The sequence below is a fragment of the Hippopotamus amphibius genome, chromosome 13 (genome assembly GCF_030028045.1).
Source record: "Hippopotamus amphibius kiboko isolate mHipAmp2 chromosome 13, mHipAmp2.hap2, whole genome shotgun sequence".
In the NCBI taxonomy this organism is placed as follows: domain Eukaryota; kingdom Metazoa; phylum Chordata; class Mammalia; order Artiodactyla; family Hippopotamidae; genus Hippopotamus; species Hippopotamus amphibius.
In genome coordinates this window covers 69203948-69221638 of record NC_080198.1, presented here as the reverse complement: position 1 = coordinate 69221638, position 17691 = coordinate 69203948, and the positions used below count along the sequence as shown (strand labels likewise).

The following is a 17691-nucleotide window of genomic DNA, read 5'->3' as shown; positions in this document are numbered from 1 at the left end:
CCCCTCACTAGAAAACAAGAATCTTGGACCCTCCCTTATCATAATCTTTGAATATTCCCAGTTGAAACTGCTTCCTTTCACTTGCAACATGGAAAAGATGTTAAGCCATAGGAGCTGATAATCTTTCGAGAAGTAAGTCATGGAAAGTAGACATGTAGAGAATGACACAAATACATGTTTCTTCCCAAAAAGCTTTGAAAATGTTCCTGAAGTCAACAGCTGCATTCTAGAATAGAGTATAAATTAACAACTTGGCAACATTTTCGTTGTCCTGTCTTTGTGATGGTGCCAGAGATTTTGATAGAGTGGGGTGGGGGGGACAAGAAAGAGGAGTGTTGAGTGCCTGTGATGAGCACTCAGTGTGCATAAGAATGAGACTTGAGGTGTGGTTGTTCCCGAAGGGCAGGCATAAGTGTTGCATGACCCCTGGGAACCCAGCAGTGTCGACCTAGGATGTCCACATTCCCCATCCTCACTCCAGCCTAAGGATGCGTCTTGGAAAACTGACCTGTACTCCATGAAATCATACCTTTGTTTTAGACTGTCACCCCTCTGCAGACACCAAATAAGATAACCTGTACACAGCAATTTAGGCGACCTAGTATTTGATGAAATGATGAATGTTATGTGTCTAATTAAATCCTGTTTTTAAGGGAATTAATTTGGGAATATAAAGTCAGTTTTTCAAATGTAATTGTACTTGCTCAAGAAAGATATTCTAGTGATTTAAAGACACAGATACTCCCTTGAGATTAGGGGGCAGGAAGTTGGAGCGGGTTCCTAGGGTCTTGCTCTCATGCTCCTCCTTCCCGATACACGAACACCATGAACACATGAAGATGCAACTTCCCAAGCTCACATGGCCCATTGAAAAACTGCTGGTCAAAACCAAAGGAAGTTATTCCAGTAGTTCCCACTATTTATGATCAATATGCACGTATTTGCACATAAAAACCGTTTTTGGGGAAAGTACAAGGCATACAAGTGTCATGGGCTGTCAAAAGGTGAGTCACTGGCGTGATATAGGATCAGATTTAAATGTTTTCCTTTTTTAACCCTTACAAATACAGGACCAAGCTGTAGGTCTTACCTGAACGTGGCCACAAAGTTCACCGTGGGCCAGCCTAGGACAAAGGCCTTCCTGGCACCAATGTTGGCTTCACCAACTTTGTCTGTACAGTTGGCAGTCCACATGGTGCTCAGTGGTATTTCATTTTTTACCTTCAAGTTCTTTTTATACCTGGAAAGAACCAAACAACACTTCTGTTAGTCTGTTTCTTAAATGTAATGGGAGAAGCTGTGTTCATGCTAAGGATGCTAGTTCTCACTGCTCCAGGGCAAAGCATGTCTCCTTCATCTCTGTTACTCTGTGTGCACAGCATAGCGAGTAGTTTGATAGACCTTTTCAAAGTGTGTGCTGAGCAGAGGCTGGTCCAGGAAGGCCCTGAAAACACTTCCTCGATGGCAGGAAATAGGCATTTTCTGAATGTTGAGTGTTGAGTATGGACCATCATTTATATTTTAGAGCTTTTTTTAGAGAACCATTAACTCATTCTTATATTTGTTATTTATGACACTATATATTATATATGTATTTTTGTAATTATAATTTATTATACATTCACATCTTGCCTACTTCAAAAAGTATTGAGGGGCTGAACAAAGATACATGGTACATGGTTTGTAAAACTAATTATACAGTCTTTTTCCTAGCAGAGACAGGCAAAATAAAAGCTGGGATTAGAGAGATTTAAAATACATTTTCAACCTTAATTTTTAAAAAGATTTTTTAGTATAGGTTATTTTAAGTTTCCTTTCTTAAGATTTTGTTCATACAATTTTCTCTTTGATTATAGCTAAAACTGAAAAACTGTTAGCATACAGGCTGAACCCCAACTGAAAAATCAGTCAGTCAGTCTCAGACCAGTGGCTAGGGTGTCTCATGTGTAAGTGATAGACATACTTCCCATTTATCTCTGGGGAGTCAGAAGGTGATTGTCACCAGTGAAACTGCTTTCTGACAGTTTCTGCTGATTCTCTTTTGACTTCTGATATGGAAACTACCATATCTTTTGGTTAATTCACAAATTGAACACTTAGGTGGGCCTAGGATTTAGATCTTTACAAGTCCTATGAAAGATGCCTAGGGGACTTGGGCACACTGCTCTGGAACTCCCCACTAGCCAGAACCACATGTAGAAACACTAAAGGTAGAATGAGATCAAAGACACCTCACGTGCAGAAATCCCTGTGACTCTACTGATTCATGGAACAGTTAAAGCTACAACTCTTCAGTGGGATTTATGAAATGAAAATAATTTTGCAGGAAGCCCACTTGAAGGATAATCTAGATTCAGTGGGCACTATGAATATATATATATATATATATATATATATATATATATATATGGAAACATACCTTATAATTCAAGGTGGCTTTTTTCTACACTTAATTTCAACAGTTTTACCCTATGTCTGTGTATTTTAAGATTTCTATGAAACACAATTATCAGATAAAATTCTTTTTCTACATAGTAATTCTAAAGATATTATGAAGCAAAAAATATATGGCCAATGGGGAAGATAGACACATATCTGCTGGATTTTATAGATTTTTTTTTTCTGATGTAGATATCCATGTGTATTGACACCCAAAGTACTGTGCAGAAACTTCCCAATACACTGACCTTGCAAAAGTCATTTCAGTAATTCTCTTCTTAGTGAAATGAAGTGCCAAAATTATCCACTCCCTTGAAACCAAACCTAGGAGTTATCCAAAAGTCCAGAGCATGGTTTCCACTCTCCTATAACATTGAGCACTTACCATATGCCAAGCACTGTTGTAAATATTTTATAAACACTATTTCCTTTAATTGTCAAACAACCACACCAGGCAGTCTTTTTTAGCCCCATTTTACAGAGGAGGAAACTCACAGGGAGGTTAAGTGAATTGCCAAAAGCAGCAGAAACAGGGTTTGAACTCAGACAACCTGACTCGTGAGCCTGTGCTCGTAACCACTTGGCCTCCATGGGTGTTGACCTGTAGGTCCCTGAAGAAGCCTCCTCCTCTTGCCTGTCCTCAGCCCCACCTCTTCCCACAGAGCCACCAGGCTTTCTGATGGGATTGTTCTTTTATTTGTGGAGTGAGATGATATATCTCATGATATTATACCAACAGAGCTAGACGCTAGCTTGGAAATGTTTAAACTGTATCACAACAAAGCTTTATACTACAGTGATTCTCCTAGGGTCTCATTGTGTTTCTTCACACTCAGTCACAACTCAGTGAGATTTTCTCAGTAGAGGTCAGAAAGAACAAAGCTAATGTAAACTAACTCGAGAAGAAGGGAGAGGAGGGCTGCAGTTTTAATTTCTATCGTGTGTCCCTTCCTATGGATACCCCTCTCCGTTCCTTTACCTCAACCTTTATACCAGGGAGTAAGCCCCAATGGTTTGTGGAATTTATAGGAGTCTAGGGAGATTTCTCTTTACACAGGGGTGTCCCCTTAGATGCTTAGGAGAAGGGATTGTGGTGTATTCTGTAAGTATCTGTCATTTCACTGGTTAATTAATAGTAATCGTCATCTTTTGACCTAAATAAAATTCATTTTTTCATTGTTTCTGTATTCTTCAATAACTAAACATGAGGATAGTGATGTCTAAAGACGGTGTGAGCTACGTACAGTCCCTTCCCATTTGTAAATTCCTCATGGACCTCTACTAGTATTAATATCTTAGTATTTACAAAGCAGATCCTGTTCTAAACTACAGAGGTAATCATTTTATTTGAAAAATAACTTATTAAGCATTCTAATAAATATCAAAAGTGATATTGAAGGTTTCATCTGAGTTTAATTCTTGAGAACAGAATTTTCTAGTGTATGCAGTATGAAAAAGAAAGGACAAAAACCTCAAAACAATTTTCACTGAATATTAACATCCCACACAACTGGAGAAATATAATTTCTTTGTGAAGAAATAAACATTTTAATCCCCCTTATTATTACATACAAGCTAAAATTTACTTATTCTGACCAACTACATAGGTAGCAATCAGCTGTTTATTCCATTTGTGTTGATTTCTGTAGCATCAGTCTAAAGATGAGTGAGTTTTCACCTGAAGTCTGAAGGTGAGCTGAGGTAAAAGGAAACTTCATTCAGTCCCTCCACCCCTTCTTACGGCAAGTGGAAAAACTGGGTGCTAAACTCAGATTATTAATTGGAACAGACTGATTCAGGGCATAACACGGTCCTCCATCTAAAAAGATGAGGCACGACAGGGAAGAAGTACGTTTGTTATCACAGAAGGCTATTTCTTTTTTGTTGTTTCTTTCTGGAATAAAAAAAAACAATTTTTCTTTCATATTAATAATGATCATGACTATACCTAAATGTGTTATGGGAATGATCTTGTAGGTAGTTTTCTAAAAATTGTGGAGAAAATTTGTGCAAGGTTGGCGGCATTCAGTCCTGCTAGTTATTGCAATGGAAGAATTGTGTTCCCCCCGCTCCCTGCCAACACCTTCACACCCTGACGCCCTCACTGCCAACACGACTATATTTGGAGATGGAGCTTTTAGGGTGTAATTAAGGCTTATGAGGTCATGAGGCTAAGATTCTAATCCAGTAGGATGGGTGGGCTTGTTAGAGGAGGGAGAGAGCTTTCTTCCACTCTCCCCACATCCATGCACTGAGGAAATGCCATGTGAACATACAGTGAGAGGACAGCCATCTGCAAGCCAGGAAGAGAGCTCTCATTAGAACTTCCCTACGCTGGTGCCTGATCTTGGACCTCCAGCCTCCAGAACTATCAGAAAATAAATTTCTGTTGTTTAAGCCACCAAGTCTATGGTATTAGTTGCATTTGTATTCAGGGTTGAGAGCAAAGTGCACCCAGTTGGTTCTGTCTCCAACATATATTCCAGATCTGTCTGGCCTCATCTTTCATTTTCACTGTCAACCCCACGATGGAGCCTTTGTTCCTGTTCATCAGGACTGTTGCCTCCTCTAACTAGTCTCCCTGCTTCCACTCTTGCTTACCCAAAAATCCATCATCTTCCAATAGTTAGAACATTCTGCTAAAAATATACACTAGATATGGCTCCTATCCTAGTTAAACACCCTTCAGCAGAGTATTTCAACCCCTTCCAGGCCTGTGGAGACCCTCTGTGACCTGACTACCATATCACATCTAATGTCATGCCCCCTACTTTAGGCTCCAGTCACACTGGCCTTCCCTGAACTCCTCCCTCCAGGGGACTGAGCCGCACCCACTTGGGCCTAGACGCCTAGGAGACTCATGCACCTTGGCTGGGGATGGTGGCTGCTGCTCACCCCGCAGGTCCAGTTTAGAGGCTGCCGCCTTGAGAGGTTCTCCTGCACAACCCCTCTCTAAGATGGTCCCATCCTCTACACGGTACCCTATCTCCCTTGTATCAGAAGCACTCATCACAATCTGTAATTTCCCCCTCATTTTTATCATCTGTCTGCAAGCCCCAGGCAAGAGAGACACTGTCATATTTTCCTACAATAAGGGTTAGCGAATGTGCAATTTTATGATCCTCGGGAGAGCATGCCATGTATACGCACTTGGTATTAGATATAAGCAACACATCGCTGTATAAGAAGAGGTGCTGCTTCTGCCTCCTCCAGCCTCTTTTGAGTTCTACGGGGCTGTGGATCAGCAGGGTATGATTGGCTCCCTCAGAGGATGTAGTATTTTGGCTGTGGGTGTCCACCTCAACGGAAGGGCTTCTCCTGCAAAACACAAACACCATAGAACAGCGAGTCGCTGGTCAGATATGGGATGGAGTTTATGTTAAATGTCAAGCTCGACACATCTCTAAAAATTAGACTCAATCTCCCAAACAGGGCTTCATAGCTCAAACTCAGGAGTCAGTAAGTTATAGAAAGTTACTGAAAGAAATGAGGTCACCTAGGGAGTTGATATGGACAGAGAACAGTTTCAGGAACAAAACCCTGGGGCATGTGGACTCTTAAAGGTGGGGAAAAGAAGAAAGCAGCAAAGCTGCTCAGGAACTGTTAGGAGGAGGAGAACCAAGAGGCCAAAGGTAGAGAGTATGACAAGAAGGTAAAAACCACCACCACCACCAAACCAACAACAACCACCCAAAACAGGACAATGTGTGGCCTCATATAGATAAAATAAAAGGATATGGAGATTTGCAAAGAAGTAATTACAATGCAGTTTCACGTGAACATAAAACTTTAGATAACTGAGGATTCTGGAAGATTGACCCCAATCTTATCTAAGTATTCCAATTTGGGGGAAAATTCTCAAAGATCAGCAAATAATGCTGGAAACATCAAAAAGTTTCTAAGTATGGTAGTGCTTAGCTATTATTTGGTTGAGCTATGACTACGCTCTAACATAACTCTCAGGTCATGATGGGTAAAACAACTAAGTTGAACAGAAAATACTCTTTGATAAATAGAACAGACATTTTCATAGATCTACAGAAAGTTCTCCCCTGTGGAGCCAAAAAAGTGTCTCCTACTCCCCACTCCACCCCAGGAATGTAAAGCTGCTCACTTGTGTTCAGCAGCACTGAATCCTATGAACACCAGTAGCTTTTCATGAAACCAGTGCTGAAGTTAAAAATTAGTTCATATGTCTTTGAGGAAATAAAACAAAACACTTCCTGTGACCACCATCTGTTTTGATGATCAAAAATAGTATATTAAAAGACTACCTGAGGCGGCGAAACCTTGAATGACCACCAAAAAGCTCAAAGCGCTTTCTGATTGACGCGAACATCGTTTTCTCTCCAATTCTTGGCACTGAAACCAGAGTATGTCTACAGCACTTGGCAGAGTACTGTGGACAAATCCACGAAAGCTCAGGATTCCGTAGTACTCAAGATCACTGGCCATTATGATGTCAGAGTTTTGAGGCTTATGCTATAACTGAGAAACGCCATACTTGTTTTGCTGACTTTGCTTCCACCTTTTCATATTTTAAAATTACTCTTTTTATTTTGAAATAACTGTAGATTCCCATGTAGCTATAGGAAATAATACAGAGTCTATAACCTTTTCCTCAGTTTCTCCCAATGGTAACATGTCTCTAAGCTATGATACAATATCATAACTAGGATATTAACATTGAAACAGTCAAGATACAGCACATTTCCATCACCTCAGCAATCCTTTAAATTACCCTTCTACAGCTGTGTAGACTTCCCTCCAACTTTTACCACCTCTTTAATCCCTGGCAACCACTAATCTTTCTCCATTTCTTTAATTTTTGCCATTTTCAAGAATGTTATACCAATGGGATCATACAGTATGTCACATTTTGGGATTTGCTCTTGTCCACTCAGCATAATTGGAGATTCATCCAGATTGTTGCAGGTATAATAGTTCGTTTCTTTGTAACTCTTGGTAGTAGTCCAGGATAATGATGTATCACAGTTTGCTTAACCAACTGGGTTGTCTTCAGTTTTGGCCTGTTACAAATAAAGCCGCAACAAAAACTTGTGTACACATTTTTGTGTCAACATAGGTTTCCCTTTCTCTAGGCTAAATGCCCAGGAGTGCAAATGTCTGGTTGTATGGTAGTTGTACCTTTTGTTTTTAAAGAAACGGTCAAATCGTTTTCTAGAGTGGCTGTACCATTTCACATTCTCACCAGTACTGTATGTGTTTGTTTCCCCAAATCCACACAAACATTTGGTGGTGTCATTTTTTATTTTAGGCATTCTGATAGCTGGGTAGCTCCATCTCATTGTGGATTTAATTTGCATTTCCCTAATAGTTAATGACACTGAACATCTTTTCATGTGCTTATTTGCCATCTGTATATCTTCTTCAGTTTTACGAACCTACGGTAATCTGCTAAAAACATTTCCTGTAAAGACACCTTTCTCTTTCCACTAGAAAATTGACCATTGTGCAGTTGAGGAGGCTGCTGCACAGATAGTTTAGGTACCATGAACCCAAGCAGCCACAGTGTAATGGAAGGATTCAAATCCCGCTGACTCTGGAGGTCACACAGCCTCTGGGCAGTGAGGCCCCTAATCTTTTCTCACAGGGATGGTCTCTTTGCTCTGACAACAGTGAAGGACTGAAATTTGATTATGTAAGAAAGTTTGTGGTTTCCCTTGCAAGCTCCTGTAATAGTTATCTGAATACATGTCTTTTATTCCCCACTAGACTCTAAGGACCTCAAGGAATGAGTCTATTTTTTGATGTATCATTAAATTCTCACAGGCATTGGCACATTGGAGGAATTCAAAACATTTTATTGAGTAAATCAATGATATAGCTTTCTGCCCTGGATGAAGGAAAAAAAGAGAGAATCTAAAAGTCTCTCTTCCTTTTACTTCATTCATTTAACAGAGAGTATTTGAACCCGTACTGAAGGAAAGGCACTTGGTTAGGTCTGGGCAGCAGGGAGCAAAAGGGACTCTGGCCCAGCTCTCTCACAAAACCTAGATTTAAATGGGGGAGACAGAAATTAAACAGAATCTCACCAATAACTCTTATGTCAGACTCTGGTAGGTACTACAAAGAAAAATTAAAGAGTGAGATGAGCAATTACAAGACAGACCAGACACCTGACTTTGTGGAGAGGGCAGGCAAGGAAGGCTTCTTTGAACAGCTCCTGTGAAATGAGCTTTACAAGATAATTTGGGGGACTTCCCTGGTGGTCCAGTGGGTAAGACTCTGTGCTCCCAATGAAGAGGGCCCAGGTTCGATCCCTGGTCAGGGAACTATATCCCACATGCATACCACAACTAAGACTCCACATGCCACAACTAAAGATCCCACATGCCACAACTAAGACCCGGCATAGCCAAAATAAATAATAGATTTTTTAAAAAGATAATTTGGAATTAATTAGGAGGGTGGAGAGGAAAGGAGAGAGGTAAAGAGGGTTGGAGGGAAGGAGCGGAAAGAGAGAGAGGGAAAGAGGGAGAAGAAGAGAAGAGAAGAGAAAAATGTGTGTTGGGAGAGGATGTTTCATATTTCTTGCTGAAGGGATAGAATCTGAATATATGACATTTCAGAGACGTGAAAGAGTTTGGTAGATTGGAGACACTAACAGAAGGTACGGGAAGGTGAAGTAAGTCAGGAAAGGTGGGTGGAGGCCAGAAGCACAGGTCTTTTTAGTCCTTTGTGACTTTGTTAAGGTCTTCACTCTTAAAATGAACTAGCATAGAAGCGGCATATAGACAGTGGCCTCCAGAGACTATTCAGCACTTTTAAAGGGACAGTGCTGGTCTGGACATGCTTGACTGTGATTAGAACCGTGGAGGCTCATTGGGCAACACTTTCTGGCCTCTCATCAAGCATTTGGCAGAATCTATTTAAGGCAAGAAATGTAGGCAGACATATCTCTGCACCTTCCCCAGTTCCCAAATTATCTCCATTCTCTGCCTCTCCCTTTTGGAGAGGTTAGGGGCCAGGAAGACGTCTCCCCTTCTAGAATCTAGTCACTGGTAATCAGTTCTGATATTCGTCGAGGAGCTTTTTAGGCTGTCCTCTCCCAGAAATGTTGAGTTACCAGATCCAGAAAACCTGTATTTATAAAAAGTGTTTTGCGTGATCCTTACATAGGACCAGGACTGTGATTGTTTTTTTAGGCATCAGTTGAGGAAGAAGTATTCTTACACCATCTTCCCTTTCTAGTGAAGCAAAAGAGAGAACACTTCTCAGAAAGATCAAGGAAGGGTTCCTTAGTCATGTAATAGTAATCTTTAAATGTAATAGCTAAAGCTGAATTTCTTCCAAAATACCATTGTTAGTTCTTTTAATTTTATGAAAGAATTCTAAATGGAAAAACAGTGACATGTGTTTTCTTTTTTTTTTAACTTTATTTAATTTTTTTATTGGGGTATAGTTGCCTTACAATGTTGTATTAGTTTCTGCTGTACAATGAAGTGGATCAGCTATATGTATACATATATCCCCTCCCTCTTGGATCTCCCTACACCCCCACCCCCAATCCCACCCATCTAGGTCATTACAGAGCACTGAGCTGAGCTCCCTGTGCTATACAGCAGGTTCCCACCAGCTATCTATTTTACACATGGTAGTGTATATATGTCAATCATAATCTCCCAATTTGTCCCACCCTCTCCATCTCCCTCCGTGTCCACATGTCCATTCTCTGTGTCTGCGACAAGGCGCGTTTTCATTTATTTCATTGAACACTGAACTTTTGCCCTAAGTATCAAATAGAAGAGGTGATCCTATGACAATAGTACCAACATTTAAACACGTTGCAAAGACGAGACTATTCTGTTTTTTCCTTTAGATTTTTAACTCTTTGATTAAATGTCTGTATTGGAAAACAGATTGGGTATTGTCAAGAGCATGAGTTCTGGAATCCAGTTACCTAGTTTTGAATCCTTCCTTGTTCTTTACCATGTGGAAAGACTAGGAAAATCGGTGTGCAATGTCCTTATTTGTAAAATAGAGATGATGATAAAAGTACATCATGAAAATTAAGTGAGATTATACTTCAGAAAACTTACTGTGGTACCTAACACAGTAATCCCTCAGTTAATGTTAGTCATACTTTTAGGAGACTGAAACTTTGTATTCAAAGATAGCAAGCAGCATGGTGGATATTCTTCCAAGACAAAGACAGGGAGCTAGAACAGCTACCAATGTTGACTGACTGACTACAAGTTGCCAAGCTCTTTGCCATGCAGTTTATGTACATCATCTCATTTCTTTGCAGCAGATTTGTGAGGTGAGAATCATTATTTCTAGTTTTAGAGATGGAGAAAGTGAGGCTCAGAAAGGTTAAGTAACTGAGAACCATATACCAAACAGTTTAGAGTCACGTTTGTCTCATTTCAAAGTCAAAATGTTTGCACAACTGAACAATGTTTCCCCTCTGGAGGAGGGAAGAAAATATATTTAAGCCACATCAGGTTTAGGTTGGCTCCCAAATTATTTAATTGGAATGTATCTAAGTGTTTTCATTAACTGTCAGCATTTGCATTTGGTGCCCATACCCTACTCTGTCCTCCTTAAAGTGGCTGGTTGTGGAACCCTTGGCTGGCAGCATGGACTAGCTCTCAGACAGGAAGTTTATATCAGCTCCCAAGGTGGATCGTCGACTCCTGTTACTTTAAGGAGCCAGACCTTGGGCTTCAGGCAGGCTGGGAGTAGCAGTCAGGACTGTGAAAGTGCTCTGATGATTCACCTCCTGATGTCTGGTTGTCCACGTCTCTGTGACACAGACCGGGCTGTGAATGGTGGCTAAACCTTTCCCCTGCCTCCTCAGCCTACTCGCCATTCTGGGTCACTGTCTCTGTGAGTAATTTCTCTCCTGATTCTGGCACTCTGGACCGTCTACTACCTACTAATTGATTTTTACCTCCGCAGAAAGGGGAAAGAGAGGGATGCCCAGGCCTTGGCAGTGAGTACTTGTTCCACTACCCTTTTCTGCCCCCTGCTGACCATACCTGGGAATTATGTTTAACCCCCAGGCCCTTGGTCCAAGCCAGATTCCTAAAAGAGTGAGTGAATCCTGGCACACACAAAAAAACTAAGTAAATAAAATAAGTGATATTTTCATGCATTATTTTTAAAAGGCAAATTTCAAAAAAATACTTTAAAATATATTTCAAATTTCAAAAAAAATACATGATTAACAAAATATCTCAATGTATCCTTAAAGAATACAGTCATCCCTCAGTATCTGTGGGGGATTAGTTCCTGGATTCCTTGTGGATACTACAATCCACGGATGTTTGAGTCTGTTATGTAAAATGGCATAGTATTTGCATATAACCTATGCACATCCTTCTGTATGCTTTACATCATCTACAGAGTACTTATAATAGCTAATACAATGTAAATTCTAGGTACACAGTTGCCAGTGTGCAGCAAATTTAAGTATCGCTTTCTGGAAATTTCTGGAATTTTTTTTGGAATATTTTGGACCTTAAGTTGGTTGAATCCGTGGAACTTATGGATGCATAGGGCTGACTGTACCATCTTATATGTACATAGACCCTACCATCCATCTTTTCACTCAAGGGACAGGTCTGATAGCAGAGTTGAAAATCATGCTAACAGTATTGATCAGTCTTTTTCATCATGCATGTGTATAAGAAAAAAACCCCAGAAAGTGTAGTAGAAACCAGCAGCAAAAATGATAGGGTCCAAGTGGAACCGATATAACAGTTGACTCCTGAAGAAAACAGTTAATTAAGAGAACTGAAGAAAAAATTGATAAAAAAAAAAACACCCCAAACCCTAACATCTTCAGAGTCAAGAAGCCAAAGAATAGGTGGCTGGGAAATGAGAATAATCAAAGAAGAAAGATTTCTTGGAAATTAAAGGTATCCTTGGCTAAATGAATAATTTAGTAGGAAGTCTTGAAGATTGGGTTTAAGGAATCCCATTTGAGCTTGACACTTGGAACATTCATCTTTCCATTTTAATGATATAGATTACCTTTTTTTCCTCAATAGGTACAGCTATTCAGTCTTTCAACAAGGAGTACTTTAATAATCGGAATAATGTAAATGCTATTTCAGTTTGTAGAATCAACATATAAACAAAACTTGGAAGACAATAGTAGCTATAAAAGAGAATCTAATATTAATAACATTGATAATGTATAAAAATGGAAGTCTGACTTTTAAGGCAGCAGAGAGATGTGGCAGGTAATATCAGACAGATTTTTCTCACGTTATCTAGTAATGAATCAGATATACTATCTAAAATTGATGTAACGAAATATGGGGTTTAAGCATATTCTTTAAAATTATAGATAACCACCAGAAGAACCAAAGCACTATAACTGGAAAAACTTAGTAATGGATAAGGAAATATGAACTAAGTTTATTGTCTTTCAATAGATACTATCTAAAGTTGATGAATGAGAAGTGGAGGAATTAGCATAAGTTTCAGAGGTATGGTAATAACCAGCAACAGAATAAAAGATGTTTAAAAATAGGGAGTAAGGGGTGGTGGGATGAATTGGGACTTTGGGATTGACATATATACACTACTAAGTATAAAATAGATAACTAATGAAAACCTACTGTATAGTATAGGGAACTCTACTCAGTGCTCTGTGGTGACCTAAGTGGAAAGGAAATCCAAAAAAGAGGGGATATGTGTATACATATAGCTGATTCACTTGGCTCTACAGCAGAAACTAACACAACATTGTAAAGCAACTATACTCCAATAAAAATTAATTAAAAAAGTAGGAAGCTGGGTTAGAAATGGGCTGTGGGAGAACGAGGTCAGGTAGAGAACTTACATTTTTTAGTACCACTCTGTACTGTTTTATTTTTTTTAACTTGTGCATGTATTAATTTTACAGGTTAAAGTAAAAAGTGAAAAAACACACACACACACAAAACAAACAAAAAAAATTCTGCAGCTGCAGCTCTTGGCACCATTTTCCTCCACAGCTGCAGTCTCTCTCCTTACACTGATGGTCAGATCCTACTGAGACAGGAATGCGTAAGAACAGAAAAGTTTCTACCCTGAAGTTTAGGTTTAAGTATTTTTTGTTTGTCTGTGCTTGTGCTCTGTCTTTTCAGTGGCCCAACCTTTTGGAATACTAACTTTTGACTACTTACATCTGTGATATCTAGAATCTCCTTAAAGTTTTGCTAAACTTTGGTATCCTCCTGTTACTTTTTCCTTTTTTTGTTTTTTCAATCAAGGTAAAATTGGTTATAACATTTATACAAATTTCAGGTATGCAACATTATAAATCAATATTTGTATACACTACAAAATAATCAGCACTGTACGTCTAGCTACCATCCATCACCATACAATTGCTCTCCTTCACTCACTTCACCCTTCCTCCAACCCTCTTCCTTCTGGTAAACACCAATCTGTTCTCTGAATCTGTGAGTTTGCTTTCGTTTTGTTTGTTTTGGTTTTTATATTGCACATAAAAGAGAAATTATATGGTATTTGTCTTTCTTCTTCTGGCTTGTTTCACTTAGCATAATGCCCTCAAGGTCCATCCATGTTGTCGCAAATGGCAAGATTTCCTTCTTTTATGGCTATACGGTATTCTGTTGTGTCTATATACATTGCATCTTCTTTATCCATTCACCCATCCTTGGACGTTTGGGTTGTTTCCATATCTTGGCTGTTGTAATAATGCTGCAGTAAACATAGGGGTGCATATATCTTTTCAAATTAGTGTTTTTGTTTTCTTCAGGTAAATACCCAGAAGTAGAACTGCTGGGTCATTTAGAAGTTCTAGTAAATTTTTGAGGCGTTTCCATACTGTTTTCCACAGTGGCTGAACCAGTTTACATTCCTACCAACAGTGCACAAGAGTAATCCTGACTCACTGGCCTCTCTTGTGATCCTGGTGTTTTTTTGTTTGTTTCTGTTTTTTGTTCTTTAATACTTATTTGGGCTGCTCCAGGTCATAGGTGCAGCATGCGAACGTAGTTATGGCATGCAGACGTCTTAGCTGCAGCACGCAAGTGGGACCAAGTTCCCCCGTCAGGCACTGAACCCCAGCCCCCTGCATTGGGAGTGCAGAGTCGTACCCACTGGACCACCAGGGAAGTCCTGATCCTAGTGTTTTAATTTTTTTTTTTTTAATTTTGACTCTAGTTACCTACTGCCCACCTGGGTCCAACTCAGCCTGCCTAGGTAGGAAGGAAACGTTTATGGAAAAGTGACGACAATTACTAGTATCAGAGTAAATAAAACAGTGTACATTATTAAGTTAAAACATAGTGCTAAGGAAGTAGGGTGATGGTCTCTACTCCATTCCTCATGTTTTCATGGAGAATAGTGTACTTCACCCCTACAGAGAACACACTTGGAAGGATCTGGGAGTAGAGGTTTTCTCTAGACCACAGTCTTGCATGAGACAACAGACAGGAGGAAATGAAGAAACCAGAATATCTAAATAAGAAGGCAATAATGTCTCGCATGTCACTCTCTGAGAGAAAGTAGGCAACACATACGGGGGGAATCCCCACAAGCATCTCCCAAACAAAACAAAACAAAACAAGAAGAAACACAGAAATACATATATTATACACGTAGAAATACAACTGTTGGGCAGTTTCTGGTCAGTACACACAGATGCCCAGGCTGTGGACTCAACACTGGTGCAGCTGGCTGGCCTGCCATGGGACTGAAACCAGGTGTTCTCAGGTTCTCACTGTCTCCCACACAGCTACCACTAAGTGACCTGCCATGCTCTTTGGCTGAGAATAGCAACATCGAACGACATTCCACCATTCATTTAATTTGGGGATCATAATTTTGTTTGTGATAACTTCTGCAGTGGAGCTGCAGTTTCCTTTGTGGCTACTGACCCCTTGGAGAGTAAAACTAACCAGAGATTTGAATTTAAAGAGGCTGAAGAAGCTACATACCTATGAAAGACAGCTTGGGACACAGCTGCAGATGTGGGAACCCAGACAAGTAAGTAAGACCCTCTGGCTGAGACGGAGCCAGTCGTATAAAATTGGGAATGAAGGCATTTGGACTTTAATTTCTGTGGGCTTTTATTTGCAAGGGGATTTCGTTTTGAGGACGTTGAATAATAAGAGTTTCCTATTGTTCAAATTTGGGACATGTTTCTGTTGTTGATCCAGTCTTTGTATTCATTTCATAAAATCTGGTGGATCTATTCTGGACAACATGACAGGAGATAATTACTGATAAGAATAGAATAGGGAGTGAATTTTGAGCTTAGGGTGCTGCATGGAATCCTGGCTGACTCATGTTGCTAGAGTCTTTTGTGGGCAAAAGGTGAAATGCCCATCAGCAGTTCCAGAGGGGAACGTTGTGTAGAAAGGAGCAGAGTGTACGATGGTGAGAGCACAGCAGCACTGTGAGCAGCTGCCTGCCCTGCTGAGAGGACGGCAGCCCTGGCTGACTTCTAACTCGCTTAAGAACAATGCCTTATGACATCCTTTCCCAGCCTTCCTTCATATACGCGCTGCTTTGGGATTTTTATTTGCGCATCACCCATGCTAATACTGATACATTTTTAAAAATATTGTGTGTACTTTAAAATTCTTGAGCTCACGATATGTTAAAATATATTTTTTTCTGAATACAGATTAAAATGCATAATTACTAAAATTAAAAAAAATGCCTGTCACCATCACCCTGCTACCTGAAATCAACTGACATAATGCCAGTGGGACACACACTGTAATATGCTAAAAGATGAGAAACCTGGCAGAGAAGGGGAGGGATGCGTGTTGCTTCACTCTTCAGGTTTCTGTTCTAATCCTGATGATGGAAAGTGGTACTGGATAAATATTTGGGGCCCCTCTCTACACCTTCTCTCTCGCACCTTCCCAGGCAACAAAGAAGAACTCAGTTTCTAAGACTTGCAGGAGCTCAGGTACAGCGTTTTCTAATTCTGCCCTTGGCGTTCAGGGAGCAGTACTTCTTACTCCCACGCTGGAGCTGGGCTTGAGTGAGGAAGACTGAAGTTCATTTGTGGAGAATTGGAGCAAACCTATTTCTGCTTTAGGCCTAAGCCTCATTCTCCTACTCAGCTTTACTAGGGAACCCCATAATTTAGATGATAAGACATACATTTCAATCTCTGCTTCCTGGGTCTATTTCTCAACCTGGCTAAAGTCCATAAAGCAGAAGCCCAAATTCCAACACAGCATTTAGTTACAAAAACAAGTGAAAGAAATGAGAGAAGAAAATGTTGACTGAAGAAAACGAAAGCTCCTGTTACACAACAAAATGTTTTGTGTTAATAAACATTTAGTGATAGCTTATTATGCAAAAGAGTTTTTTAAAAAGTTAATGTTCCTTGACACTCAAATATTGTGGCTGTGAGTTTTCACTTCTCCAGCTTGGGGTTAGAGTCGTGTGGTATTGTAGTCTCCTTGGCTGAGTCTGCACAGGGAAACAGGGGAACCCTTCTTTGTTCCCCAGTCTCTGAGAAGCAATGAGATACAGTAGAAAGAATATGGGCTTTGGAGTCGGGTCTGGGGATGTATTCTGGATGTTTCAAGTTGGGCAAATTACTTAACCTTCCTGAATCTCACTGTTTACAGGTATAAAATGGGGATAGTAACTCTCATTGGGTTGTTGTGAGGACTGAGATAATGCATGTGTAATGTACTAACTTGATGCCGGATCCCCTCCCTGCCCACAAATTGAGCTAAAGATACTCTAGGAAGGATTCTTTCTCCCTACTCAGTGTTCCTTCACGGTTATCCTCTGGGACTTACTGGGGATCAGCAGTTATACAACCTTCATTCTGGATCCAGTCCTTCTCTTTCCACACTCTTCTCCCCTCACAGACCTGAAGTTCTGGAGCTATTCCTTACTCTGGAGGACTTGTCATTTGGAACTCAGACTTCATTTTCTTTGCTTCGTGGCTCTGCCTATGTCCCATCACCAGTTTCCAAGACCACAGGCTGTAGCCCAAGTCTCCCACTTCCCCACCTAGAAGGAACCAGGCTGAACAGGTGTAAAGCACTGAATTGGTATTTGGCACACAGTAGATGCTCATTACCTATAAATTTCTTTTCTTAGATCTGGAAGCTTTGAACTGTTTTCTACAGAGCTGTATTGACTATTATGATTGAGTACAGTGATCCAAGAACTGTATTTTCGAAATGAAATATTTTGGATATCACTGACTCAATCTTTAAAACCACTAACTTCTGCACTTAGTGAGACTGCCATTCAAATAGAAATCATATCCATGTCTAGGCATCC

General features: G+C 40.1%; 1 protein-coding gene across 2 annotated transcripts in view; it reads right to left on the bottom strand.

Moving 5' to 3' along the window:
• Positions 1 to 1173: 1173 nt before the first annotated feature.
• Positions 1174 to 17691, bottom strand: part of LOC130835217 (cGMP-specific 3',5'-cyclic phosphodiesterase-like) — a 65874-nt gene continuing 49356 nt past the window's right edge. Inside the window, exon 5 of one of the 2 annotated variants that reach the window (XM_057706613.1) lies at positions 1174 to 1240. The gene's annotated coding sequence lies outside the window, so the exon portion shown is untranslated. Of the gene's footprint in view, positions 1241 to 5593; positions 5758 to 17691 lie in introns of those variants that run through there. The other variant, XM_057706617.1, reaches the window with a different exon arrangement.